The 27,843-nt window shown below is 38.0% G+C and overlaps 1 protein-coding gene across 13 annotated transcripts in view; it reads left to right on the top strand.

Annotated features, from left to right (window-relative positions):
• The window catches only part of MTMR3 (myotubularin related protein 3), a 147,254-nt gene that overhangs the window by 1,423 nt on the left and 117,988 nt on the right, over positions 1-27,843 (top strand). The gene's annotated exons all lie outside the window — the stretch shown is intronic.

Here is a 27,843-nt window from a genome sequence, read left to right as displayed (position 1 = left end):
CTAAGTTTGGAGAGTTCTAGAATTTTAGATTTGCTCCCTATAAAGGCTTCTTTCAGCTCTAATTACTTTCCTCATTTTCAGGTGACCCTGAGCTGTTCGAGTGACCAGCACACTGGTGCAGCCCCACTTGTAGTTAGTTAATGGCAAGCCATAGGAGAACCGAGGTTTTCCCTGCTTGTAGGCCAGGTTTTTTTAGTTCAGTCCTTACCTAATTAAATACCAGTTGTCGGAAATAATATGGATTGCCTGAAATGCTGATTCCTGGGCCTCACGCAGGACCTGGTGAATTAAAATCTCTGAGGATGGGGCCTAGGAATCCATCCTTACAAAACTCCCTGAATGATTCTGGTCAGCCAGGTTTGTGAACTTGTGCTTTAGATCACTTTTGGTATTCCAAAAGACTTCCACTAATTACGACTCCTGAGAGTGTTTTTAATTGTTTATACAATTTCAGAGGTATGGAGGAGGGGGAAGCCTGAGAGACAAAACTGAAAATTGAGCATCTCTTAAAATATAATGGATTTATGTAGGGGAAACAGATTTGTTGCCAAAAATTATTTGTGCAGGTTCTGAGGAACACACTTGATAAAATTAGAGGCTGCTTGACTGGAGGTATATCCAGAGATACAATGAGGAATCCAGAGGAAAGAAGCAGAGAGGAAGAGGCAGTAAGCCTGCTTCTGGCCCACAAAGAGCTCCACTGAAGGTGCTTCCCAGCATCATGATTGCTCCTACACCATCTGATTCAGTTTCTAGTAAAGTGTGGGTAGGGCAGGTGAATTAGCAGTCATTTGAGACAAGGGTTGTGAACCAGGCAGGTTTACTGTGGACTGTGAAGAGTTGTTGAAATATGCCTGAGGCCCTGAGGACTGGTAAAGTCAGTTTTAAAATCTGTTGCAGTTTTGGTTAACACCTTCTGTGGTAAAGTGGAGTGCTGAGTTACCAAAGGAAGTAGTCATATTGCAGAGGGGGTGTGGTGAGGTTTGTTATAAGTTTGGAAGAGTTGGAAGAAAATGTTACAGTTGTATAGAGCAGTGAAGGAGTTTGCTAAATATCCTGTTAAATCATAGTGTAGTATTGTTAGAGAAGTACACCTAGTTGTCCACTACAAGAGCCAGAGGCCATGTTTGTTTTGTTCTTTGGTGTCTCCAGTAGCTAGCATAGTTCCCAGCATATACTGTGCTCTCAGATATTTGTTGAGTAAATGAATAGTATTGAGATGGGAAAAAGAACAGTTTTGGTGGTTGATAACAATGTTTGTTATTAAAAGTTACTTGATCATTTGCATTGGATTAAAGAGTGAGTTTTTTAGTCCTTGTGGTTTGGAACTTTGAGATCCCATCAAGAGATTCTGTTTTCTAAAGACTGCTATTGCACACTATCCTGTTCTCTAGTTTTTGGTTCTTAAATGTGCCTTAATATTTTTTTTGTGTGTGTATGTGTTTCTTCATTTTTTTAGGTATTGGTGTTTTTAAGCACATTTTGTTAGATACAGAGGTATTTAGAATAATGGGAAGCTGTAGATTGGCAGAGATTGTGTCATTAATTTGACTCTGTGACTGCTGTTAGGAATGTCACTTCTCTGGACCTCAGTTTTCTTATCAATCTATGATTAAAGGCCTGTACTTGTTGACCTCAAGTAGTTTCTCCAGCCTGAATTTGGAAATCTTTAATAATTTGTAATTGTTACTTAGTATTAATCTCATATAGGTAGATGAACCTTTTAATTAAAAAAAAACTGAAAAAAGAACATTCTGTTTTGAATTCTGCTTTTGACTTATGGATTTTAGACATTGTCCAAAAGAGCTCTGGAAATTGAGCTCATGTTGCAAGTATTATGCAGAAACAACATGCTTATGCTGTTGTAATTAACTTAGTGTTGAAATCAAAATGGATTTCACATAGGGAACTTCAAAATTTAGTGTGAAGCCACAAGATTAAGAATGGTTCGGGGGAAGTTTGTGTAATTTATGTGGTCAGCTGTTTCTTACAGACCACCCAATTTTGTAATTTTCTGTGGTGAATTTATATGTAATTTTATAATCAGTGAAACTTAAGACAAAGCATGAGATTAAATACATATCCAATTGAATTAGGATTCCCAATAATTTTAGAGGCTAGAAAATTGTTAATATTCATTGTTATTTTTAATTTTAATTTCATGCTTGTATCTTCACTTTTGCACCTAGAACCTTAACATACCTTTTAAATTCACATTTGTATCAGATGTTCAAAGTGAAAACTATTGTAGCATGGCATTGGATGACCAGTGAGTCCTGGGTTCAAGCCTGGGTTTTGCTTCTCATTAGCTGTATTGTTTCTGGCAAACCACATAACCCTTCTGAGCTTCAGTTCCTTCATTAGTAAAAGGAAGAAGAGCAAATTCTCTGTTTATATCAACCTGTCAGTGAGGATCAAATGGAGTGGTGTATATGAAAAGCAATCTAAAAATGTAAGGGGATGATAATGGAGTCATATTGTATTACAATCCTATTTTCCTGGAAGAGTTGGCTTGTGGAGCAGTGGTAAAATCTGGTATCTGCTGTCAAGTGCAGAATTTACTAATATCTCTGGTAAAGCAACAACAAAATGTCTGTACTGTGCCTGGAGAAACCTTTTAGCAAGCACTTGTACCAGTCTGCCAATAGAAATGGTCAGTGTTTCAAGAAACTTCAGAGGGATCTGGGAGTCTTACATTTGTGCCCAGGTTTGCACTTGGAGTAGACTTGCTAGATTTCACACATTTTGTTATGTTAGAACGGTGGTAGAAAGTGGAAGGGTCAAGGAGTTTTGTACATTCTGTGTAAAGTTGTAGGGCTCTGTTTTCTAAATGGCAGGTGGCAACGTCATAGGGTAGTGAAATCAACGTGGTGATTTCTAAAAACTAGAAAATATCAGCACATCAAAAATGGTAAAAATAATTATTGATTTGGGAAACTTTTGTTGTTTTATACATTTATATATGTGTATTGAGTTGCAACATAAAATGTATTTTTTCTTTTCTTTTTTTTTTGTTTTTCTGCACCGCATGTCTTGCGGGATTTTGCTTCCCCGACCAGGGATCAAACCTGTGCTCCCTGCAGTGGAAGCATGGAGCCCTAACCACTGTACTGCCAGGGAATTCCCTTGTTTGGACTTTTAAAATACATGTGCTATTGTTTCCTTAGGCTAAATTCCTAAAAGTGGGCTTACCTGGCAAAGGGTTTTTTTTTTAATTTATTTTTGGCTGCGTTGGGTCTTCGTTTCTGCACCCAGGCTTCCTCTAGTTGTGGCGAGCGGGAGCTACTCTTCATTGCGGTGTGCGGGCTTCTCACTGCAGTGGCTTTTCTTGTTGTGGAGCACAGGCTCTAGGCGCACGGGCTTCAGTAGTTGTGACACACGGGCTCAGTAGTTGTGGCCTGCAGGCTCTAGAGCGCAGGCTCAGTAGTTGTGGCGCACGGGCTTAGTAGCTCTGCGGCATGTGGGATCTTCCCGGACCAGGACTTGAACCCGTGTCTCCTGCATTGACAGGCAGATTCTTAACCACTGAGCCACCAGGGAAGCCCCGGGTTTTGTTTTTTAAATTTGAATATACTCAGGGCACCCTCTAGATAGGATGCTATTTTAAAGTCTCAGCAAGAGAATATCAGTGTCCAATTCCATGTATTCTTTTTTTTTTAATTGGGGTAAAATTGCTTTACAATATTGTGTTAGTTTCTGCTGTACAATGAAGTGAATCAGCTATATGTATGCATATATCCCCTTCCTCTTGGACCTCCCTTCCACTCACCCATCCCACCCATTTAGGTTGACACAGAGCACCGAGCTGAGCTCCCTGTGCAATTCCATATATTCTTGCTAGTGATTTACTACCTTTTAGCTTGTTGGTGGGAGTTTAAAATAGTTTGGGAATAGTTTTCCTTTGTTCTTTTTTCAGCATCAGATCTTAGCCTCTACAGCTTAACTGTGGAAGGGGCAGGTAAAAATGAAAGTGCAGTGATAGGGACTACTTTAGACCAATGGTCTGTAAACTTTTTGATTGCTCATCCCAACAGTAAAAAAAAATTTGAGTATTAATGTTCAATCCTTAAGTATTTAATTTACAAATAATATGTATAGTAACTGGTTATTGTGTACCTTATAAAATACAAACAAAAAAATTAACAAGGATGAGAATTAAAAATAAAGTTCAAATATCTTTCTTGTTTACCCCAGTGGAGCATCTTGGGTACTCCTTGAAGTGTACTATACTCTACTTTGGACGTAACTGCTTTCGACGCTTAAGATTTAACGTTGGGCTTTTATGGTTGACTGTTTTTGGGCCTTTCCACTAATTGTGCAGATGGTCCAGCCTAGTTGGATTATGATAGTCTTTAAAGTGTCCCATGCTGTTCAGAGTCACATCCTCAATAAGTGCAAACATAAACCTTGCTCATAAAGCATCAGTTTGATACCTTTTGTCATTGTTGACGTGGCTGAATTGAAAAGGGCAAATCATAGGATAGGAAACAGTCTAAATAATTAGTCTACTTCTTTTAGATATGAAGAACTGATATTGTGTAGAGTATATTTTTAAAAGTCTATGCTTTATGGAAAGCAGTTTGGTTATAACATTTTTGTTTTCTAAGAGCTTAGGTCTGGGCTTCCCTGGTGGCGCAGTGGTTGATAGTCTACCTGCCGATGCAGGGGACATGGGTTCGTGCCCCGGTCCGGGAAGATCCCACATGCCGCGGAGCGGCTAGGTCCGTAAGCCATGGCCGCTGATCCTGCGCGTCTGTTGCCTGTGCTCCGCAACGGGAGAGGCCCGCGTACCGCAAAAAAAAAAAAAAAAAAAGTCTTGGAGACTGAAAAAATTGCTCCGTACTTGCTTTCCTTTGCTTACAAAATACCACAATTAACCTTTCACTCTAACTCCATTTGGAAGAGCCTGAGTCAGTAACTTTTAAAAAATGCTTTCTTGGGTTGAAACTTTCCCTGATGAATCTTAGATTAAAAGGTAACTTTTTTCCTTAAGTTTGAATAAGTTACTTTTGATTTGCCCCTTTCCTCCCCGCTGTAAGTTATGAAATCAGAAAATGGTGTTTTTTGCACTACAAAAATGAGTCTCCCTCTCACTTCCCATCATGGGGAATTTAATTTCAGTTATTTTATATGGGTCGATATCAGAGAAAGATAATATTGAAATCTTAGATATTGTGAAAAGAGCAACCTTAGCGATTATTTTTTGCTAGTTAAAAGAAATTTTTTTTGCCAGTTAAAAGATAATTTATACTGAAGGGGATTGCTATATACAGTATTTTGGGAAAAGGGCCAGGTATCCCTTTTTACCTTAGGTAGCATGATTTATAAGGTGCTGTCACATACATCTTCTTAGATCCTCATAAGGATTTGAAAGCATCATTTAATCAGGGATGTTGTGACTCCTTTGAGGCCACATGCCTAGTGTTTGACATCATATTTAAAGAGGTAGACTGTAATCCCTGCAGAAGTAGGTACTGATGGCTATTCTCCTTCACTCCTCAGCACTTTATATACTGCCTGGTACAAAGTAAGCTATCAATATTTATGGACTAACTGTTTGAACTCGAACATATATATTTACATGTGTAAATAAGTTATAGCATTGTAAAACCAATACATCATTTTCTGTAGTTAGATTTTTCGTTCATCTGATGTGCACAGAAAATGTTTTTGTGGGAGAGGTCATTAACTTTACATCAGCCTTTCAGATATCCTCTTACTTTCTCTTAAGGATAGATTCATGGTGACAAAAAAATTAGTCTAGATGTAATTCTTTTCACTGTGTGTGTCCCTCCTACTGGCAAGATTGTGTGTGTGTATATATGTATGTGTATATTTATTTATATAGTAGCTTCCTATTTAAAAAGGAAACATACTCATTAGTTAGTCGTTGGGTGTATAGTGGTTCTTGAAACATGGACTTCATGGTTTGCCATAGGGTGAATGAAAAGGAGCAAGTGTGATTTCTCTCACTTGTCTTACTCTCTCCAGTTGCCTGTACACATGGTTTTGGTTTACTCTGAACACACTGAAAAAAAAAGTTAGTCTTCTGAAGAAGCTAGTATTTTATTCCCCTTTGGTCTGCTGAACTTAAAATCATGTTTGGTAAGTGAGCTAATATACTTTTATATATAAAAGAGACCCTGTAAAGACAAGAATGGAAATATTAATAGTGATTAATTTCTGGCTGGGATAGTGACCATTTTCTGCTTCATATTCTTCTGTAGTTTCCCAATTTTCTGTAATGAACATGTATTACTCTTATAATTAGGAAAAAGCTGCTATTTTAAAGTACATTTTAATATCCTTAGTTTTCTTTTTTTTTTTTTTTTTTGGCTGTGTTGGGTGTTCGTTGCTGCGCGCAGGCTTTCTCTAGTTGCGGCGAGAGGGGGCTACTCTTCATTGCAGTGCGTGGGCTTCTCATTGCGCTGGCTTCTCTTGTTGCGGAGCATGGTCTGTAGAGTGCACGGGCTTCAGTAGTTGTGGCTTGTGGGCTCTAGAGCTCAGGCTCAGTAGTTGTGGTACACCGGCATAGTTGCTCTGTGGCATGTGGGATCTTCCCAGACCAGGGATCAAACCCCTGTCCCCTGCATTGACAGGTGGATTCTTAACCACTGCACTACCAGGGAAGTCCCTGTCCTTAGTTTTCATTGGCTAGCTTATGAAGGTTTAAGTCATAGTCACCATTGAGGAAGTGGGTTGTGGTCTTCCCTGGTGGTCCAGTGGTTAAGATTCCGCACTTCCACTGCAGGGGGTGCGGGTTCACTCCCTGGTTGGGGAAGTTCTGCATGCTGTGGGGTGTGGCCAAAAAAAAAAAAAAAAAATAGAGGAAGGAAGTGGTTCCTTAACTGACTCCAGTTCCTAAGCAGAGTGGCAGCTGTAGGAAGTGGTATGGGAAAATGGGGCAGGCAAGCTGATTTGAACTTTCTTATTGTAATTTCCACTATGACTGAGACAGTCTGGGCTTTGGTCACAGTTAAACACAAGACCTCCATCTAATTTTTCTTTTCCTAATGAGCTGTTTGAGAATTATGAAACCTTAAAAAGAAAAATCAGATTCTATGTACTGTAAACACAGGACTTGGCCTGAATTCCCAGTTTGCTTGCTGATATGCCATGTGGACTTGCCATGCGGAGCAAGAACTGTAGCTGTGTGTGTGTGTGTGTGTGTGTGTGTTTGTGTGTGTGTGTTTAAAAATATCAAGTAGATGGAGAACAGTATGGAGGTTCCTTAAAAAACTAAAAATAGAAGTACCATACAACCCAGCAATCCTACTACTGGGCATATACCCTGAGAAAACCATAATTCAAAAACAGTCATGCACCACAATGTTCATTGCAGCTCTATTTACAATACCCAGGACATGGAAGCAACCTAAATGTCCAACGATAGATGAATGGGTAAGGAAGATGTGGCACATATATACAATGGAATATTACTCAGCCATAAAAAGAAATGAAATTGAGTTATTTGTAGTGAGGTGGGTGGACCTAGAGTCTGTCATACAGAGTGAAGTAAGTCAGAAAGAGAAAAACAAATACTACATGCTAACACGTATATATGGAATCTAAAAAAAAAAAGGTGATGAAGAACCTAGGGGCAGGAGAGGAGTAAAGACGCAGATGTAGTGAATGGACTTGAGGATACGGGGAGGGGGGAGGGTAAGCTGGGACGAAGTGAGAGAGTGGCATGGACTTATATATACTACCAAATGTAAAATAGATAGCCAGTGGGCAGCAGCCGCATAGCACAGGGAGATCAGCTCGGTGCTTTGTGACCACCTAGAGGGTGGGATAGGGAGGGTGGGAGGGAGGGTAACGCAAGAGGGAAGAGATAGGGGAGTATATGTGTATGTATAGCTGATTCACTTTGTTATAAAGCAGAAACTAACCATTGTAAAGCAATTATACTCCAACAAAGATGTTAAAAAATATCAAGTGGGACTATAGCAACTCAGATGTGATACTGATTTTGTACACGTAATTCGAACTGGAATATACTTAGATAAATGACTTATTTTGGCAGTAGAGTCTCATTGGGGTTTTGGTGTTAATGTACAGCTGGGAGTTGAGCCACTGTAAGTTTATTTACTCATTTATCTGTTGATATTTTAGGAACGTCTATGTAATACATCCTTTAGAGTTTAAGTGATAGAGTTTAGGTAGAGCCTGGGCTTTTGCTGTTTATTGCATGTTATAGTGACTTAAATGCTGTGTAAATATTCAGAATGTTAGATTTCTGGGGTAGAACTTTTTTTAACTATCTGCCCTTACTTCATTATTTTATTTTAGTTTTTTTTTTTTTTTTGTTTTTTACGGTACGCGGGCCTCTCCCTGTTGTGACCTCTCCCGTTGCGGAGCACAGGCTCTGGACGTGCAGGTTCAGCGGCCATGGCTCACGGGCCCAGCCGCTCCGCGGCACGTGGGATCTTCCCGGACCAGGGCACGAACCCGTGTCCCCTGCACCGGCAGGCGGACTCTCAACCACTGCGCCACCAGGGAAGCCCTACTTTATTATTTTAAAGAATAAGATTAAAGTTGAAGAGCAATCAAGGTAATAAAGGTAGGTGCTAATATAAATTTATAGAGATTTTTAGTTAAAAATATTATAATAAAGATATATAGGCTTGTCAAAAAAAAATACCCTGTAGAAGTCGATAAAGGCCATATTCCTCTGTTTCAAAATTCCACAATCTTGGCTTTCTTTTTTTTAAAAGTAAAATTTAAATATTTCAAAATTTAGAAAAATATGGAGAATAATTTAATAATCACCATGTACCTAATTTAAAAGATGTTGATTTAGATTTAATAGATGTTGACATCTTGCAAGATTTGCCTGAAAGGTGTATTTATATTTGTTTTTAAAAATCAAAATATATAGTTTGGAGTCCCTTTTGCATTCATCTTAGATCCTGTTTCCATTATCCAGAGGTGGTTTTACTCTCTTAGCCCATGCTCTTTCATTCTTCCAGCAAATGTCTCTGTGTATTTAACATGTAGTATTATGGTGTTTCAAATGTGTGTGGTACCTTAGTGTATATATTCTGTTTGAAAAGCTTGAAATTTATCTGTGTTGATACATGTATATTTACTTCACTTAAAAGCTATTAGCTTAATAGCTATTCAGTTGTATGAATAGAATGCAATTTTAGTCCCCTATTAATAGTTGTTTTCAGTTAATATATAGATCTTAAAATTTCCCTTTAATAGGATCAAACTGTACGTGCTTATCTACAATTTGTTTTTTTTCTCAGTAATGTACTACAGACATCTTACTGTATCACAAAATATAGATTTACCTCATTTTTAAGGACTGTAGTGTTTTAAAACTTTTTATAGGCATGCTACAATTATTTATCCAGTCCTTTACTGATGGACATCTAGGGATTTTTTTCCCTTATTACAAAAAGTGCTGTCTCTCATGGATATTCTAGCACTTTATACTTTTGAACAACGGTAGGATAATTTCCACAGAAATAATTCTGCAGAGTAAATTTTGGGGGAATAGAATTGCATGTAATAAATATTGATGCTTTTATATTAAATCTAAACCCATACGTGTATTTGTAACTTTCTTATTCCTGGTCTGTTCACTTAGGTCTGTTCAAAATGGGTGCTATGTAAGAGGCGCTGAGATGGATAGCTTTGTAATATAAAGCAGCTAACATGTTAAAATTGCATAGTAGAAACTAGGAGGAGTCCCAGCTTTATATAGGTGAGGCACATAGAGCTGTGTTTGGGGAATAGTTTTAGTTTTGCTAGCACAGAATAGAGGATTCAAAAATAAGTTTGTAAAGTGCTATAAATTAATCAAATCCTTAAATTATTTGAAATTTCTTTCTTTTTTTTTTTTGCGGTACGCGGGCCTCTCACTGTTGTGGCCTGTCCCGTAGTGGAGCACAGGCTCCAGACGTGCAGGCCCAGCGGCCATGGCTCACGGGCCCAGCTGCTCTGCGGCACATGGGATCCTCCCGGACCGGGGCACGAACCCGCGTCCCCTGCACTGGCAGGCGGACTCCCAACCACTGCGCCACCAGGGAAGCCCCTTGAAATTTCTTTTACTTGCTGTACTGAGCCCTTTTAGGCTGAGATCAAAGGCAGTTTTGGTGAAGACGTGTTTGGTGGTAGTTTGCATGATCGGGAGCAGGCAAAGATTAGAAAGCAGTGAAGAATCTGTACTGTACTCAGAATTAGGTGATAAGGACCTGAATTAAGGTGGTGGCAAGGTGGTAATTTAGATAGCTAGATTAAAGTAGAGGGTTGTTGGTTGATACCCTAAAGGAGATACACAAATTTGAATGGGAGGTTAGTGGCAAGGATTCAGAGTTGGTGGGTTTTGGGTCTCAGAGAATAGTGATAGTATAGAAATATGGAATTGGGAGGGGGAGCTGGTTTTGGAAAAGGACTAAAATGAAACCCTTCACATGTTTAACATTGAGGCCAGGGTATAGTAGTAAAAATGTCCTGCAGGAGCTTGGAGATAGAGAACTTGAGGCAGGAAGAAAGGTAGGCCTTATCTGGATGAGATCTTGAACCTAGAAGAGCCAGAGATTGAGGCTCACATTTAGGGGAGTGGGAGAAGATTGAATTTTAAGAAAACCTGTTAAAATTAGGTTAATGAGGCATAGTGGAGGCCAAGGAGATTTCCAAACGAGTGATAATTAAATTTGAGTGAAATGGGAAACAATGGGATTTGGTGATCCATACTAGTCATCCATCGTTTTCTTAGGTTAATTTTAGCATAATAAGGGGTGAGGAGTGGGAGATGAGACAGCATGTATGGAACCTGTGTCGTTCAATAGAACTTTCTCTGATTCCTTCTGACATTCGATAACTGCTGTTCAGTACATATTGAGCACTTGAAATTTGGCTAGTTCGACCAAGGAACTGTTGGGTTGGCCAAAAAGCCTTTGGTTTTTAAGTAAAAATAAAAGACATTTTTCATTTTCACTGAGAACTTTATTGAAGAACATATTCACCCTTTTGGTCCACTACCTTCTGCCATTTTTCAGACAACTTCATAATTCCATCTTCCCAAAACTTTTAATCTTTTTGAGCAAAGAACTGTTCCAGGTGCCTTTTACAGTCTTCTAGGGAATTGAAATTTTTTCCATTAAGAGAATTTTATAAAGACAGAAATAAATGGAAATCCAAACGTGCAATGTCTGGTGAATACAGCGGATGAATTAGAATTTCCCAGCCAAGCTGTAACAGTTTTTGCCTGGTCACCGAAGAAACATGCAGTCTTGCGTTATCCTGATGGAAGATTGTGCGTTTTCTGTTGACTAATTCTGGACGCTTTTCGTCGAGTGCTCTTTCAGCTGGTCTAATTGGGAGCAGTACTTGTTGGAATTAATCGTTTGGTTTTCCAGAGGAGCTCGTAATAGAGGACTCCCTTCCAGTCCCACCATATACACAACATCAACTTCTTTGGATGAAGACCGGCCTTTGGTGTGGTTGGTGGTGGTTCATTTCACTTGCCCACGATCTCTTCCTTTCCACATTATTGTACAGTATCCACTTTGCATTGCCCGACACAATTTGTTTTGAAAACGGAACATTTTCATCACATTTAAGTAGAGAATCAAATGCGGAAATATGGTCAAGAAGGTTTTTTTTTTGCTTAACTTGTGTGGAATCCAAACATCAAAGTGATTAACATAACCAGGCTGGTGCAAATGATTTTCATCGCTTGATTTGGATATTTTGAATATGTCAGCTATCTCCCATGTGGTATAACGTTGATTGTTCTCAGTGTCTCGATTTGATCACTATCAACTTCAACTGGTCTACCCGACCATGGAGCATTGCCCAGTGAGAAATCTCCACCACGAAACTTCTCAAACCACTTTTGACGCATTTGATCTGTCACAGCACCTTCTCCATACACTGCACAAATCTTTTTTTGCGTTTCAGTTGCGTTTTTACCTTTCTTGAAATAATAAAGCATAATATGGCAAAAATATTACTTTTTTCTTCCATCTTAAATATTAAAACAGCTACACAAAAATTCACCAATTTTGATAAGTTTTTTTTTTTTTTTTTTTTAATAAATTTTCAGCTGCGTTGGGTCTTCGTTGCTGTGCGCGGGCTTTCTCTAGTTGCGGTGAGCTGGGGCTACACTTCGTTGCAGTGTGCAGGCTTCTCATTGCGGTGGCTTCTCTTGCTGCAGAGCACGGGCTCTAGGGTGCGTGGGCTTCAGTAATAGTGGCGCGCGGGCTTAGTTGCTCTGTGGCATATGGGATCTTCCCGGACCAGGGATCGAACCCAAGTCCCCTGCATTGGCAGGTGGATTCTTAAGCATTGCGCCAGGGAAGTCCCAAGTTGTTTTTTTTTTTTTTACTGTACCCTGATACGACAGGTGTCACAGTACAGTAACAAAATTGTTTTGAATGAAGTTAAAGACAACTAAGTACTACTAGAGCCATCCCAATAAATTAAAAATTTTTAATTTTAATTTAAATTTAAATAGCCACATGTGGCTAATGCTACATGTTAGACGGCACAGATTATGGTCTGTTAAAATGAAACAGTGATGTAGATTAGCAGGAGGAGGAGATCTCAGGATAAAGTAGAAGCATTTCGTTATTTAAAAATTTTGTTGCAGTGCTATCAAAATTGTGTTGGAATTACGTATTTTAGTGCAAACCAGATTTTTGCATTTTTGTGTTCAGTGTTGGCTATAATTAATTGACAACTCTTTTCTATATAGAAGATCAAAATTAATTTTAAGAGAATTATGGTCTGAAATTTTTTCATGATGTCCCTTTTTTTCTTCTGTCTTGCTTTTTAAAGGTTATAATTCAAATTTTATAATTTATAATTCAAATTTTATTCAATATCTATTGAGACATTTGGATCTCTATTTTCTCCAATTAAAAGTAACTGAAAATTTCTGTTTTATAAATGTCATTGGGGAGAGAGGGAATACCAGCTATACTTTAAACAAATCAATATCTTAGATATTTTATGGCTTGAGAAATGGTTTGCTTTGAGAATGATTTATGGTTTAAATTTGAATATTTGATAATACACGAGAGAACCTTTCTTACTAGGCTTACCTAAATGCACTTTGCAAGAAGAAAAATTAAGTGTAAATGGAAGAACCCATTCACAAACAGTGCTTATTATGTGATTCCATTTCTATAAAGTTAAAAAAAAAAGACAAAACTGATAGATGGCAACAGAAGTCAGAATAATGGTTATTTTTGGTAGTGAGCATAAGGGAGACTATAGGGTTGTTAATGTTCTGTATCTTGATCTGGGTGGTAATTTCATGGTTTTCTTTATGAGAATCATTGAGTTGTATACTTATATAAACTTTTTTGTATGTATGTAACACTTCAGTTTTAAAACTTTTACCGCCTCACAAAATTTTAATGAACATAATTAGCTGAGTTTGTCTTTCTTTAGCTTTTTAATTTTTCTGCTACGTCTGTTCATACGTGAATACACTTAATGATGAAGCCTATTTTGTCTTTTAAAATTACGATCTAAAACATGCATAAAAAATGTATAGCTTAATGAATTTTTAAAATGAATATATTGGAGAGACGTCCCTCGTGGTCCAATGGTTAAGACTCTGCTTCCACTGCAGGGGGCATGGGTTCGATCCCTGGCCTGGAAACCAAGATCCCGCATGCCTTGTGGCGTGGCCAAAAAAAAAAAAAAAACAACTACATTGGAGGGTTTTTTTGTTGTTGTTCATTTGTTTTTGAGTATGTCATACCTATGTCTGTAAGAAGGGAAGGAGTTGATAGAGGGTGAGAATTTTTGAAGAGAACAAAGTTTTGAGGATTCTCAGAATACCATATCTTTGCCTTGGCTCTTCCTTTACTATCTCCTTGGGCAAATCATTTAACTTAATTTGGGTCTCAGATTTTTCTATACATTGGGGATCATACCTAACCTTCTTTGCAAGGTGACTGGTGCAATTCAAAATTATAGGAACATAGAATAATATTACTAGATAGCCCTTTAGGCTTGAATTCAGGTCTCTGACCTTACAGAACAGAATTGTGATGTGAAAAGATAAAATGATTTGTACAAGGACACACAGCTGGTGATTATTAAGATTATTCATTTACATTGGCTTAAAAATTTCTGAGGCTTTTAAGTATGCTAGGCACTATTCTAAGCAATTTACATGTATTAAGTTGTTTAATTGTCTAGGATTATTCCCAGAGGTAGGTATAATTATTCCAATTTTACTGATGAGGAAATTGAGGCAAAATGGGGTTAAGTAACTTGCCCAGGTAGTTGCGTTCTTTGCTATACTGCCTAGCTAAGTGAAAGCACTTAAGGATTTTAGGCAAATATTAAGATCTTTTAATAATGTTTTACAGATTTTGTGAAGTAAAATTTTGGTTTTTGAACCAAAATTAGAAAAAGGAACCTCATTTGTTGTGACTGTCATGATTATGGAAAAGATTGATGTTAATACTTACTGTTTGGGTTTTATTCTGTCCTTGACAAAGCTCATTTTCTTCTTAAAATGACTAGGATGTAAACACTAGGTAGTTTTCTTTTAAAAATAGATTTGTTTTTTTAATCCTAAGTCAGTTTATTTCTACTTTACAAATACTGTTTAGATTTCTAGGCAAAATATTAATGGAAGGGAGTTTTCAGACTTGGAGGCAGATCTAATAAGGTTTAGTGTTCCTGTATCGGTTGTTTCAGCAGCATCTGGTCCTTGTTTTCAGGACAATAATACAGATTCTGTAAAAATTTATTTTAGACTAAGGTATAACTTACATACAGTAAAACTCACCCTTTTTGAGTACAGTTCTGCAAGTTTTGGAAACACATGATCAACACTAATCAAGATATAGAAGAGTTCCATCACCTCAAATTGTCTTTGGGAACTACTGATCTGTTTTGTCGCTATAGTTTTGTCTTTTCCAGAATTTCATATAAATGGAATCATGCAGTATGTAACCTTTTGAGACTGGCTGCTTTTATTTAACATAAGGCACTTTGAGACATCCATAGTTTGTGTATCAGTGATTACTTTTTATTGCCGAGTAGCATTCCATTGTATGGATGTACCACAGTTTGTATATTCACGTTCCAAGTTCATTTGGGTTGTCCAGTTTGTTTATTTTTGGCTGCGTTGGGTCTTCGTTGCTGTGCGTGGGCTTTCTCTAGTTGCAGGGAGCAGGGGCTACTCTTTGTTGCAGCGCACAGGCTTCTCATTGCGGTGGCTTCTTTTGTTGCAGAGCACGGGCTGTAGGGCTTGCAGGCTTCAGTAGTTGTGGCTCACAGGCTCTAGAGTGTAGGCTCAGTAGTTGTGGTGCACGGGCTTTGTTGCTCCGTGGCATGTGCGACCTTCACGGACCAGGTCTCGAACCCATGTCCCCTGAATTGGCAGGGGGATTCTTAACCACTGTGCCACCAGGGAAGTCCTGGTTGTCCAGGTTTTGATAACTACAAATAAAGCTGCTATCAAAGTATTCACACACGTGTGTGTATGCCCATGTATGTGTTTTCTTATGGTTTAAAAAAATATATGGTGCCTAGAGCTTTTTTAATTTTATTATGGAACCTGAAAAAGCTTGTAATTTTCACAGAATTTTGTTAATTGCTTAGTAAACTTCACCCCCCAAAAATTTCACTCTGGAATGAGAATAATTTGTTATACAAATAATCTTACAGTGTAAACTGTAAATAATGAGAATTTTTTAAAATTAAGGAAGTAGGCACATGTACTTAGTGGATATATTTACTTATCAAACTCCTTAGTGCATAATGTCATATTTTGTTTTTAGTAGCTCTTGAATTGTGAATCTTTGACTTTCTTTTGTTCCTCTAGCTAGCAGAATGGTTATATAATTGGTTATGAAAAGTCTATAAGTAAAACAGGTTTAGCACTACAGAGTTCCCGCAAGATAGCTGGAAGTATTAATATTGGTTGCCAGTTTCATGTAAACAAGTCATAAAACTTACAGTTTATGGTTGATTAGCTACTTGAATTAAAATTATCCTTTTTCTTTCTGTGTAGTGAACTTTCTTTTTCTAGCAATATGAGGGCAAGAAAAAGAGGTGTAGGAGCTTTTATCTTGGGAAAGAAATTGCAGGCAATTTTTGCAAGTTAATGTTTCAGGGTTCTGATTCTGACCCTGCAGAGGACTACAGAGACTGTAGGTGGTATATGACATCTTCGAGAATAGTATGTGTGTGTTTCTTTTGATTAGTCTTAGAATTAGATTAGTTTAAGCCTTTTGGATACTGTGATGAGGTACTTGGTATACAGAGCTACTTTCAGCAATGTACATTTCTTCTGAGTTAAGATATTTAGAAAACTGAATGTTGTGTTTAGAACCAAGAGACATTACACTTCAAATATGAACATTTGGTTAAGGGGATATCTCACTTGTAGGCTATCATGTTTCTAGCTATTTCCCATGGAAATATCTATCCGGAGATGCCCACTCTTGACAGTAATGGGGATTACAAATTAACAGTTTGTTTTCTGTATGTGGTTGTTTGCTAGTGGCAAGACTTAGGTTCTTTACTTTTCCTAAGACTACAATATTGGTGATTCAAGTTGAGAATTCCAGGATACGGTTGCCAAAATTAGAAATATGGGAGTATGGAGGTAGCAACCATGGGATCAGTATTACGAATAAAATTTTAATTAGCTGTATTAGTTGCACACTTAATTTTCACTGCTACCTAGTGAAGTAGGCAGGGCAGGCTGTACTATTACTCTCACTTTACAGGTGAATAAATTGTGTTTCAAAGCTGTCAGAACTTGTCTGAGGTTGCACTGCTAGTGAATAGCTGAATTAGAACTTCAGTCCAGGTCTTCTAATAACAAGTTGGATGTTCTTTCCTCTATTGCAGTTTAGTATGGTGAAGAGCTCAGGCTTGGGTTTTAATCTTGGTTTTACCACTAGTACCATGTGATCCTAGGCAAATTCCTTAACTTCTCCTTGCCTCAGATTTCTCAGTTTTAAAATGGGGATAACAGTGCACTTGGGGCCTTAATTAGGATTCGGCAAATGCTTACAACAGTAGCTAGCCAATAGTAAGCACTCCATATATGCCGGTTGTGGTCGTTGCTACTGTTACTATAGTGATAACACTGCTTCTTTCCCTGAAGGCATTATAACTGTCCATTACTTTTTTTTTTTTTTTTTTTTGCGGTACGCGGGCCTCTCACTGTTGTGGCTTCTCCCGTTGCGGAGCACAGGCTCCGGACGCGCAGGCTCAGCGGCCATGGCTCACGGGCCTAGCTGCTCCGTGACATGTGGGATCTTCCCGGACCGGGGCACGAACCTGTGTTCCCTGCATTGGCAGGTGGACTCTCAACCGCTGCGCCACTAGGGAAGCCCCATTACTTTATTTAGAGCTAGGAGCTTTTGCATTCCTGCTCCATGGAACTACTTAAGTTGCATTACACACACTCTTCCCCCATTCCCAGTGTTTTACCTTCTCAAAACAAAGAAATACAAAAATTTATTAGTGGGTTCATCTAAAAAGATACAAAAATAGATTTTTCCCTTTAGAGATATTTGATGAGCCTTCAGAGAATTCCTGGGTATCTCACACTTTTGTTAACTTGAGAATTCTTCAGCTAGTTTACCTGATACAGAAAAAGATAACTTTTCCTTTGTCAAGAGCATGAAAAACTTTTAAATGTACCCATTTGCATAACATCTACTTAAAGTTATCAGGAGATTTTACAGGGCATTTTTGGACACTTGCACAGAAGAGAATCTTTTAACATGATACTATGTAAACCTGCTTGGGTTATTCATTCCTTCTTTTACTGAAACATGTGAGTGGCTTGCTTGGATATGTATCTGTGTCCTTTCTTTGATAAACACCTGAGGGAGTCTTTGGAAATGCAGTGTTTTGGCCACTATTTCAACTCTGCAGAAATATGGTTTCATGATAAACACAACAAAAAGCACATTGGCAGCAGTCCAGAAGCTGACTCACCAAGGAGTAATGATAGACACTTTGAAGGCAATGGCCTATCCCAGGGTCCTATTTCAAAGCTTCATGCTATGATAACATCAGTGAAAGGCAGCCAAGAAATCAAGATGTGATCTTACTTGTATCTCCTGGGAATAATGGTAGGAAAGACTTCTGTAGTAGGATGCAAGTAAGATTTTTTTCGTAATGATCTTGTAAAACTTGGGGATGGGCAAAAAGGTGCAGATTCAGAATGGTGGTGACCTTTGTGAGGCTGTAGTACCATTTCCTTCTCTTGGACTGGATGAGAATAATCTTGTAATAACTAAGGGTTAACTCAAGAAGCTCAATGCCATATCAGTTTTCTAGAGCTCGGGGAATATACTTAGCTCAGTAGTAAGCACACGTATCATGTTCATGTCAGACACTGTAGCTACTGTTTCCTACTTGAACAGACTAGAAGAAACCAAAGCAAGACCAGAATCAGTTCAGTTTTGAGGAACAGACCCTTTGCCTACTAGTGTTGCATATTTTAGGAGTAAAAATATTAAGAAGGTGGACTTGCTTCCGAGTCATGAAATAAGTACTAACTGTGGTTGTTTTTGTGGATTAGAATGATTGCAGCTCCATTTCTAAATCCAATTTTATAGGCTTAAGTTTTTCTACATGGCAAATTAAACTATAATCACTACCGAAGATCATTGCTGACTCTGTGTGGAAATAGCAGTATGCCCTTTCATGTTGTTGAAAGTTGTTTCAGAGATAAGAAAACACCTCAATAATCTGAAAGTATTTTTCAGAGATAAAGCTAAGTGAATATGCCACAGTGATAGATTGACCCTTTTTTGATTATTGTGGTACTTTCTATCTACCAATAAAAATTGTTAACATGATAGTCCTTTCCTATAGAATATTAAGGAAGATTGCTTTTAGCTATTTACTGTATTTTTTTCAAGCATAAAGTTTAGGAAATAAAAACTTAGTTTTCTGAGTGCTGTAATTTAATATGTGCTTTATCCAGAATGTGCCTCTTTAAGTGCTTTTCTTGAAGAAATGTTACTTTGTGATATTTTTGTATAATTTGAGAATATAGATATCTCTTCCCCACCCCCCCCCCCACCCCTAACCCAGTAATCTGGGCCTGGTTTCAGTGCACTGAGAGGAAAAAAATCCTAGTTTTTCTTCTTTTTTGCCTTTTTGAAATGGAGTAGTATGACATTACCTCCTTGCCTTTTTTTTAAACTCTGGAGAAGGAAGGATTTATTATTGCTTGCAGCACTGGGGAGAACACTGAGGAATCTTTCCCAAAGCAGTGTCTGGCCCTTTTGTTTTTGAATTGGTCTTATATATGCTTGTCCTACTTAAGTTCTTATATGATTTAAACTTGGATCTGTAAATTATTAGCTAGCTCTATGACTTGGGCAGGTTAACTTATCTTTTTGTGCCTTAGTTACCTACCCCCTTTGTAAAATGGGATAATACCTCATAGGGTTGTTTTAAGATTAAATGACTAATAAATGGTGAAGCACATGGAAGAGTTCTTTATATGTGTTGGCTATTATAATTGTTACGAGCAAGGACCTTCTCCCCTACACTATTTGCAGCTCTGCGTTTTTGTAATGTTTTCATAAGTAGTATGACTAACAGAACTCTGTATTAAGGAATTTAATTCTTTATCATAAATAACTATAAATTTGCTACTTATTAAAAATAGAATATCATTTTATTCCCTCAGATTGAGCTTGAAAGATAAGAATTAGTAGAGAGTGAGCCTTTTTTTATGTCTTACAGGTACTCAGATACTACTAAATGTAGGTCATCGTTTGAATTCAATTCTGAGTATACATGCAGTTATGTAGAACAGAAACAGCTTGCATGGGACTGAAAGTGCCGGAAAGATAAAATCCGTAGAGGGTAGCGAACTGCGTCATTTAAACTGAGTGGTGGATCAGTGAAGAATTTTGGGTTGTGAGTTTTCTTTATAACACTCAATTGTTTTGAAATGATTAGCCTTGAAACAAAGTAATTTAAAACTTAGATATGCTAGGAAGTTTCAGATTCCTTTCCACTTAAATGCCTTTCAAGGAAGGAAGTGGGAATTCCCTGGCAGTTCAGTGGTTAAAACTCTGCTTCCACTGCAGGGGGCCCGGGTTCCATCCCTGGTCAGGGGACTAGGATCCTGCAAACCGTGGCGTGCCAGAAGGGGGGAAAAAAAGGAAGCATTTCTCCAGAAATATTTAGCTCCCTGAGTGTTGTATGATTCTTAGCCATTGCTGTGTTGATTATATGATCACTAACAAATATGAGTCTCATGTTATGCTTTAATTTCAGATTTGTGCCATCACTGAGTGAATTTTTAAAATGAGATTGCTCTGTTTCTTGCTAAACTATCATATATATGCTCATTAAATTGACCTTTTCCCCCTGTGTTTGGACTTTTCTGTAATTTTAGGTCACTGGTTTTAGAGCCAGGGGTTAGATTTCTTTATTTTTTACATTTTGGATTATATCTGGAGGATTATTGCTAATTCCTAGATTGTGCCCTTAAGGCAGATTTTTTGAACATTAGGGGCTTCCCCAACCCTTAATTATACTAGTAAAAGGAATAGGGTTTTCATTGGATTTTTGTTTGTTTTTGAGGTCCTTACATTTAATTCACGGAACCAAGATAACTTATAGATAGTGGCAAGTCATTGCTTTTAGTTTATTCAGCAAGATTTCTCGTTACTCATTTTCTGGTGCCTTAAGGGTAGAACATGTGTATTAGGCCTGGCCAGTTTTGTCTCTCTCACTTGTACTGATTGGCATCCTACACAAAGGGCCAGTAGGTATTCTTCACTGGTATTGATACACAGATGACAGGAGAAAGCTGTCAGTTTTCTTCTGGGCTTGTGAAGCTGAGACTGCCTCTAGCGGGAGGCAGGAGGTTTGTCTATAGTGGGAGAGAATGAGGCCAAATGAGTAAAGAGGAGCATGAAATAAAGAGATGGATCTGGTGGCATTGAGACTTTGAGGCCCTACTGCCTGAAGTTCATTCTTTTTGTATCTGTGCACCACCTGAGTATCCTTCTGTGAGCCAGGCAGTTCTGATTTTAAGTTAGCTTGGGTTTCTTTCGCTTAAAATTGAGAGTTCTAATATATCTAATATTAGTCTAGTAATGTTTAAAGATAGTTTGGACTTTAATCTCAGGGTAAATAATTAATATGCATAGGTAAATTCAGTTCATACATAATATTCAGAATCAGTGAAAATAATGAAGTATTTTCAATTTTCAGTGGTCTTTGCTTATAGGGAAAAGTGTCAGGATGGGTATAGAATGGATCAGTATTCTTTTCTAACCGTTTATACCTATACGATGTAGAAGTTTCCTTTAAAGAGATTATCACCATAAGTAGAAGAGCAAAGATAGAAAGTTAGATTATAATCATAATTCACTCATCAGGCATGAATATCCTCTATTGTTTTCTCAAAAAGAGGCTGTGGTAACCGTATAAAAGTGGCAGAAAGAGGGAGGAGAAAAACTGGAAAGTAGAACAGACAAGAGGAATTGAAGAGATGAGCTACGTATGCTAAGAATTAGTGAACAACTAGTATTTGCTGTAGGTTCCATGGATTGCCTACTTCTGGATTAGATGCTAGACTCTTGTGAAATGAATTGGTAATAGAGATGAAGAAAAGTTTTAATTTGTTTTCTTTAGGCTGAGGTTAAGATTGATGTGGTTAATAAGTATTAAGGGCAGCTTTCTTGTCTTGCTTTTAAAATAAGCTGTTGAGGGCTTCCCTGGTGGCGCAGTGGTTGAGAGTCCGCCTGCCGATGTAGGGGACACGGGTTTGTGCCCCGGTCCGGGAAGGTCCCACATGCCGCGGAGCGGCTAGGCCCGTGAGCCATGGCTGCTGAGCCTGCACGTCCAGAGCCTGTGCTCTGCAACGGGAGAGGCCACAACAGTGAGAGGCCCGCATACTGCAAAAAATAAATAAATAAATAAATAAATAAAATAAGCTGTTGATACTATGTTGTCTTGCAAAATCTGGTTCTTTCATTACTTGACCCTAATTGCTTGATTGTAACACATAATGGGAAAATGAAAGGTAAAGTACTCAAAACTTTCAGAATTTTTGTTTTGGAAGCCTTTGAATACTGGGGTTAATGCATAGGCACTTCAGTTAACATGAAGAACTTTAAAATAATCCACTCCCAAAATAAACATGACCACTGGCAAGTATTTGAGGTATCTGTGCTACACCATCCAACTTTTAGCCTAATCTGTTTTAGCTGGCTTGCCCTGAGTAAGTTGAAACTTCCTTTACGGCTTCACTATGGGTTAAATGCAGTTCGTGGAGCTCCATCAAAAGGGTATTAGTTATACAGATTCTCATGGTCATTCCTAAAGCATACATTCTGTGTTTAGATTTACAATAAAATGATCTGTATCCCTAAACATGGTTCCACCAGTTACTAATGATTTTGGGGCAAGTCATTAACTTCTTAGAGCCTTACTCTAACTAAGATTTTGGAAAAATACTTGCCTTACCTGGAACATATGTGTATACCTCTGACTTTTTTTGCTGCTAGGTGCGGGGGAAAAAAGCTTCATTGAGGTATAATTTGCACAAAATTTCACTTTTTTTTTTCCTCGTGCCAAGCAGTGTATGGGATCTTAGTTCCCCAACCAGGGATCGAACCCACGCCCCCTGCAGTGAAGCCTGGAGTCTTAACCACTGAACCGCCAGGGAATTCCCCAAATTCACTCATTTTTAACTATGTAGTTTGAGTTTTTAAAATTGTATAAAGTCATATAAATACTCCTATTTCTATCACCCCAAAAAGTTTGGATCACTTTTCTTCCCCAATCCCTGCCTGTGGCAGTTACTGATAACTTTCTATAACCATAGTTTTGCCTTTATTCTAAAATGTCACATAAATGGAATCATACAATACATACTATTTTGTGTCTGCCCTCTTTTTTTTTTTATCAATTTATTTTTGGCTGGGTTGGGTCTTCGTTGCTGCCCGAAGGCTTTCTCTAGTTGCGACGGGTGGGTGCTGCTCTTCATTGAGGTGCATGGGCTTCTCATCGCGGTGGCTTCTCTTGTTGCGGAGCATGGGCTCTAGGTGCGGGGGCTTCAGTAGTTGTGGCTTGCAGGCTCTAGAGCACAGGTTTGGTAGTTGTGGCGCACGGGCTTAGTTGTGGCGCACGGGCTTAGTTGCTCCGCGGCACGTGGGATCTTCCTGGGCCAGGGCTTGAACCCGTGTGCCCTGCATTGGCAGGCGGATTCTTAACCACTGCGCCACCAGGGAAGCCCTTCTCTGCCCTCTTTGACTTAACATAATGCTTTGAGATTCATTCCTGTTGTTAAAAGTAGTAGTAGGTTGTATTTAATTGTAGTATTCCATTATATGGATATTCCATAGTTTCTTTATTCATTAGTTGATGGATATTTGGGTTTCTAGTTTGTAGCTGTAATGAATAAAGTTCCTTATAAATATATGTATACAGGTCTTTGGGCATTTGTTTTAATTTCTCTCAGTTAAATACCTAGAAGTGGAAATTGGAGTTATGTAGTAAATGTATGTTTATAACTTTATAAGAAACTGCCCAACTGTTTTCCAAAGTGACTATACTGTTTTGTATTCCTACCAGCAGTGTATGAGAATTCCAGGTGTTCCACATCCTTGTTAACCCTTGGTATAGTCAGTCTTTATTTAGCCATTCTTCTGGGTCCGTAGTGATATATTACTGTAGTTTTACTTTGTAATTTCCAGATGATTAACATTGATCATCTTTTCGTGTGCTTATTTGCTAATCATTTATCTTCTTTGAAGTGTTCTTTAAAATCTTTTGCCCAGTTGAAAAATCAGGTTTTTTAAATTGCAAGAGTTCTTTATGTTTTCTGGATATGAGTCCTTTATTACAGGTTTTGCAAATATGTTCTCATAGTTTGTGGGTTTTGCCTTTTCATTTTCTTAACGGTATCTTTCAAAGATTGAAAAATTTAATTTTTATGAAGTCCAAGTTACTGATCTGTTATTTCTCTTATAGTTAATGTTCTTTATATCCTATCTAAGGAATCTTCTGTAAGCCTAAGGTCACTAATATTTTCTTAAATTTTTCTTTTGCAAGTTTGTGGTTTTACATTTAGTTCTGTGAAACACTTCAAGTTAGAGTCTGTTTAATGAATGAGATAAGGGTTGAGGTTCATCATTTTGTATATAGATATCTAAAATTTCCTCTAAGCAATGCTGTAGCTGCATCCCACAACTTGACATACTATGTACTACCATTCAGTTTGAAATATTTTCTAATTTCTCTTGTAATGTCTTTTTTGCTATGGATTATTTGGAAGTATTTTGTTCAGTTAACAGATACTTGGGGTTTTAGTTATCTTATTGTTACTGAATTCTAATTTAATACCATTGTGATCAGAGAACATACTGTATAGGATTTCAGTCTTTTGAATTCGAGGTTTGTTTTGTGGTGAGGCACATGATGGTAAATATTGTATATGTCCTTGAGAAGAATGTGTACCCTGCAGGTAGACATCAGTTATTGGTTGTTAGCATTATTAGTCTTGTATACACTTATATATTGTTTTGTTCTACTTGTTCTATCAGTTACTGAAAGAGGAGTGCTAAAATCTCAAACTACAATTATGGATTCAGTTCTGTCAGTTTTTGCCTCATGTTTTTTGAAGTTCTGTTTTTAGGTGCATATATATTTTAGGATTGTTATGTGTTCTCAGTAAACTCACCGTTTTATCATAATGACTTGTCCTACTTTATCTTGGTAATATTTGCTCTTCCCAAGGCAACTTTGACATGAATATGGATAGCTCTTGTAGCTTTCTTAGGACTAGACTGGTATTTGAATGGTGTATCTTTTTCCAACCTTTACTTTCAACCTGTCTTTGTCTTTATATTTACAGTGTGTTTCTTGTAGTTAGCACATAGTTAGAGCTTGATTTTTTAAATTTAGTCTGACAGCCTCTGCCTTTTAATTGGTATCTTTTAAAAAGTCTGTTAACATTTAAGTATTGATATGGTTAGGTTTAAGTCTACCAGCTTGCTCCTTGTTTTCTATTGTGGAGATCCACTCGGACCTCTAGAATTGATATATGGTTATTTTATTTTTTTATTTTTTATTTTTTTGCGGTACGCGGGCCTCTCACTGTTGCGGCCTCTCCCGTTGCGGAGCGCAGGCTCAGCGGCCATGGCTCACGGGCCCAGCCGCTGCGCGGCATGTGGGATCTTCCCGGACCGGGGCACGAATCCGTATCCCCTGCATCGGCAGGTGGACTCTCAACCACTGCACCACCAGGGAAGCCCGATATATGATTATTTTAAACTAAAGGCATTTGATATTCAACAATTCAGAAAGAAGCCTTCCTGGAGCTTCCCTTTTCTCAAAGCAGAAACTTCTGGAGTGAGGTTCCCATAAATCCCCTCTCCAGAGAAATTTATGGCCATTAAGAAAAAATGGATAAGACCACTTACACCTGCATAAACATTATGACAAACTTTCTTCTGTTTATTCCTCTAGAAATCCATTTGTTGTTCCCCATAGAAGCCTTTTCATCTCCTACCTTTTCTATTAAATTAGGTATATAAGCCTCCATCTTTAGCTGTTTAAAGAGCCACTTCTTTTGTGCATTTTTCATATGCATATGAATAAACCTAGTTTTTTCCCCTTGTTAATCTGTGAGTTTTGAGTTTAATTTGCTGGCCTCCAGTATGAAACTTAAGAGTAGAGGAAGTTTTTCCTCCTTGACACTATTCACCCCATCTATTCTTTATTTTTATTGCCATTTTTTGGGTTAAGTATTTTGTAGTATTTAACTTATCTCTTATTTTAGTGTATTAACTGTGCTTATTTTTCTTCCTAGCTAGGGTTTACAATAAGCCCCTTTAACTTACCACAGTCTACCTTTAAATAATGTTATACCATTTGATGTATAATATGAGAGTCCTCTGGTAGTGTACCTCCATTTTCCCTTCCTTCTGTCCTTTGTGTTATTGTCATACATTGAACTTCTAGATACGTTATAAAACCCATAATTCACTGTTATATTTGCTTTAAAGAGTCAACTGTTTTTTTAAAGAAGAAAAGATAATTTATACTTATCCGAATTCCTCAAAATTTGTTTTTATTTAAAGCTTTGTTAGGGTGGGCCAGGAGAAGTCTTTGCCCTAGGGCTAGTTTAGCTCTGCCTGTAAGGTTTCAACTGAATGCTGGAGTATTTAGTAAGATCTCTTCACTCTGGTTGAGGTTGGTTAGAACCCCACATCTGTGTAAAATAAACTCCAGTACTTGTTCCCACGTAGTTGTTTATTACCCAGTGATTCTTCTTTGCCCAACCTCGTGGACTCTCATTCTATGCATGTACAGCTTAGTTCAGTAAAGACAGAAGCTCAGTGAATATAGCCAGTATCTTTTTGTTTGTTTGTTTGTGGTACGCAGCCCTCTCACTGTTGTGGCCTCTTCCGTTGCAGAGCAACAGGCTCCGGACGCGCAGGCTCAGGGCTCACGGGCCTAGCCGCTCTGCGGCACGTGGGATCTTCCCGGACCGGGGCACGAACCCGTGTCCCCTGCATCGGCAGGCAGACTCTCAACCACTGCGCCACCAGGGAAGCCCGCCAGTATTTTATAATAATTTTATATGGAGTATAATGTATGAAAATATTGAATCACTATGTTGTACACCTGAAATTAATATAATGTATAGTCAACTGTATTAAAAAAGAAAAAAGGATACCTCAAGTTACAGCTGTCTTAGACTTTTGAAACTCATAATTGAGTTTCTGATTGGGTTTCTACTGTGCTTGGATTTCCGCTTTTTGGCCAGGGTGTGCAAAGTACTTTGAGGCAAAAAGCTTGGGCAGTCAGAGGTCTGAGGTAGTTTATTTCCCTTCTCTCAGGGATTGAAGTTCTGTGCTGTCTGTTGTCGATCGTCCAAGAATTTTGGTTTATATATTTTGTCCACTCTTCTAGTTGGTTATGGTGGGAGGGCTAGTCCCAAACCATTTACTCCATCATGACGAGACTAATATTTTAGAAATGCAAGATTCTGCATAATAAATGTTCTTACAGCCTTTAAATAATATATTGCATTTTGCAGGCAATTTTTTGCAGCAGCTTTCCTGGCTTAGCCAGTATCCATGTTGTAATTACGCATTAAAGAATTTTATGTAAATTAAGAAATGTTTGGCCTTTATAATAAGATTGTAAATAGTACCCTGGATCTACCAATTGCCTCCTAATGCCTACAGTTGATAGCTGGAACTGTCTCATTGGCCACTGCAACCACAGTAGTTTGAGCTTTGAGGTATAATGTCACTAATGAATGACAGTTTATTCTGTTCTTGTTTTATAATATCCCAACACCTTTAGAAAGGATTTTGTATTGGCTTCCACCAGCTGGTATTCATAAGAATATGGAAATAACTCAAACAAGAGGACTAGCCTCTTAAAAACCCACTTTAATGTTAGAGGAGGAAAGGTGATTCTAAGTGACTGTTTTTTCACATGAAGGCGGCATTACATTTTCATATTTATTGCTTAAGGAAAAAATTATGTGGCCAAAGGTTATCTCTTATAGTTTGGTCATTATCTAGGACTGCGGACTTCAGTTTTGTTTTCTTAGTAATATTATTTTCTACTCCCTCCTCATCTAAGAGAAGACCCTTCATATAAGATTTAAAAAATCATACTGGGATTTGCATTAAAAGTTGCATTGTATACCTAGTAGACTTTATAGTCATAATGTGTAATTTTCACCTACTAAATAGGGCCATCTTTGTTCACCAGAACCTTTATTTCACTGGAACAAGTCTTTGTGCCAGTTTTGGCACCACTCAAGGAATAGTGGCAGCCTTTAAATATTGACAAAAGATGTCAAATAATTTCCTGTCACTTTATGGTCGT

Source organism: Aethalodelphis obliquidens, unplaced genomic scaffold (assembly GCF_003676395.1).
Source record: "Aethalodelphis obliquidens isolate GAN/ISIS:26980383/991018 unplaced genomic scaffold, ASM367639v1 scaffold28, whole genome shotgun sequence".
Lineage (NCBI taxonomy): Eukaryota > Metazoa > Chordata > Mammalia > Artiodactyla > Delphinidae > Aethalodelphis > Aethalodelphis obliquidens.
This window is presented reverse-complemented; position numbering and strand designations above follow the sequence as displayed.